The following is a 3,191-nucleotide window of genomic DNA, read 5'->3' as shown; positions in this document are numbered from 1 at the left end:
ACCATACTTTTTGACTTTCCCTAGGGATGGCAAAAAACCCGAAACCCGATTATTTCGGGTCGGGTAACGGGTCGTTATCGGGTTTTTTATCGGGTTCGGGGCAGGGAGTGGGTTATCCTCGGCCCGACCCGACCCGCCCCAATTATATGTATATGTGTGTATATATATATATATATATATATATATATATGTTAATGGCACGCATCAAAGATAAAATACTTACTGTGGAAAATCTTTTTAGTTATTAACAATCCGGTGTGAACGATCATTTTTTATGTTTTGACGTATTACACTAAAATTAAATAAAATAATTATTAATATAACGTCGATTTAATTTTATTAAAGTGATTCATCATATTTTTAATTTAAAAGGGAGACTAGAACACATATTTTTTATAAGACATCGGGGTATCCTAAAACGGAATAAAGATTTTGTTATGAATTGTTGTAAACCCGATAAGAAACCCGAAACCCGACTGGAAAACCCGAACCCATTGGGGCGCCCCGATAAGATACCCGAAAGATATCGGGGCGGGTTTGGGAAACAATGCCCCGCCCCGTTGCCATTCCTAACTCTCCCATCTTCTGGACTCTTCAGGTTCTTAGGGCAGACTTGTATCCAACGCCCTTTCTCTTGGCAGCAAATACAGGTCGGTTCTCCTAGAACGTCCTCGGAAGCATGGTTGGTTGACTTTCCCAACAAATATGCTCCATTGCTTTGCCAAATCATTTCTGATTCAGCAGCAATGAGCATGTAGGTTAGGTCAATGAGGTTTGCGTCATGATCCATCATATAATACTTTCTTTTGAACTCAATATATGATTTAGGGAGTGACTGTAGAACCCAGCCTATAGCCAACTCATCAGGGAATGACGCACCCAACATGTTCAACCTATCGATGTGTGATTTCATTCCTAGAACATGGGCACACACGGGTTTACCATCTTCATGTTTCATTTCCAACAGGGCTTTAGTGACATTGAACCTTTCAATTCTTCGATCTTCTGGGTTAGGGAGAATAATTGGAGGAGGAGGAGGAGGAAGTGAAGCATGATCTCTTATTCCTCGATCGAATCATGGAATATCATCTTCGTGTGGAATGCTTGTTCCATGGGATTTGGGAAGACCATAGTTGTCGAACTTTGACATCTAAGAAACGGGAGAAAATAAATTCAAGTTAGTTGATTGATTGAGTCCTTAATAAATCACCCAAATGAGATATTAAGGCTAGGACCCAACACAATACGCTACAACCTAGAAAAGGGATGTCGTAATCTAGTTGCAGAATATTTGAAGGTAAGTGAATGACGATTCACTAATTTCCACCATGAAAAACGAAAAAAAAAATTAAGTTTTAAATCTATGAAAACTCCTAGATCCTTTGAGATTCATTGAACATTTCAACGGCATTTTTAAATCTCGATATGCCCCTCTAGTTTGTGACTGGGATGACGAGGATCACAAAGCGGGTGTGAATAACCATGCAAACTTACATGGTGCCCCCACATGTTACAGTCACCGATTCGATGTGCCGGTAAACCACACACGCTCCACCGAACTATGACAAACATTGAGTCACCCTTTTCTACCTTTGCTTAGAACCATTTAGTGTGTCGGTAAACCACACACGCTCCACTAACGTCTTCGCAAGGCACAAAGTGTAATTTCATGGAATTGCATCATTTCACTTTTGCTTAATGTAACTAAGATTGGAAATTTGTAAAACATTTAGTTACTTTTGTATTTCATTATACTTATAATGGAAAGTTCTGTCCTATCCTACCCGTTCGGCTAAAGACCCTCCACTAGTCAAGAGTGAGGTGGGTAAGAGTGATTACCCATTCAATCGCCATTTTATAGGCAATTTCCTTAAACACCCCTTATAGACTAGTTTCGTGAATGAGGCCGACTAACGGTAAGACTGACTTTTACTCATACATATATATATATATATATATATATATATATATATATATATATATATATATAATGTTAGACTTTTAATGTTATATATAGTATAGGGTGTATTTTACACTTTTAAAATACTAGGTGGTCAAATTTAACAATTATACTATTAATTCAATTAAATTGTAAACCAAGACTTTATGGATTTGTTAAACCTCTTTTAATTATACACCTTAATTACTTAATAAAACCATAAGGGTATGATTTGAACTTTTCAAAACAATACTAGGGTTTTAGAATTTAACATTCCTAAATTAAACCTTTAATCAACTTTTAAATTCCAAAACTTGAGGGCAAGTTTTGAAACATTTCAAAACATTAGGGTTTAGAATTTAAATATACATCAAAATTAAACTTTTAATCAAAATTTAAATTCCAAAACTTGAGGGCAAGTTTTGAAACATTTCAAAACATTAGGGTTTAAAATTTAAATATACATCAAAATTAAACTTTTAATCAAAATTTAAATTCCAAAACTTGAGGGCAAGTTTTGAAACCTTTTTCAAAACATTAGGGTTTCAACTATTTAAATTTCAAAACAAAACTTTTAAGTTCAAATTTAAACTATAAAACCTAAAGGGGGAAAATTGAAACTTTTCATACAAGATAATTCAAATCTAAATTACAAATAATCAAATTTTATCTAAAAAAACAAAAGATTATCTAAATTTTGACAATTATCTTCTATTCAGGTAAGGATAATCACAAAATATTGATAAAATTCAGATTTTATAACAAAAACATGTTTATGGTAATTATCCCAAGCTAAAACAGGAAGAAAATCGCGAAAATTAGTTGTCAGACGTTTCGACTCGTCGAGTCTGGACTTGGACTCGTCGAGTACACCTGACTCGGCGAGTGCACCAAGTGACTCGGCGAGTCAAACCCTCAGACCCCAAAAATTTCGATTTTCAGTGCTGATTTCGATCAAATATGCATCAATACAATAGAAACCAATCTAAGCCCTGATACCACTGATGGGCTATAGCCAAAAGACATCCTATGTGCTCATGAAAACCCTAAAGCTTGGATCTAGGTTTCTCTATTGTACATGCTTTTAATCCAAGACTTAAAACCCTAGATCTAATCAATATAACATATGAATAAGGGTTTAGATCATACCTTGATTGTTATATAGTAATAACAATCTCAATTCCTTCTTGTATTGACTTTAGAAAGCTTAGAGTCACAAATGTCACTCCTCTAATGGCTCACAAACACCAAG

This window comes from Lactuca serriola, chromosome 7 (assembly GCF_051521515.1).
Source record: "Lactuca serriola cultivar US96UC23 chromosome 7, Lser_US96UC23_V15, whole genome shotgun sequence".
NCBI classification, from domain to species: domain Eukaryota; kingdom Viridiplantae; phylum Streptophyta; class Magnoliopsida; order Asterales; family Asteraceae; genus Lactuca; species Lactuca serriola.
Note: the sequence above shows the minus strand (reverse complement) of the source record.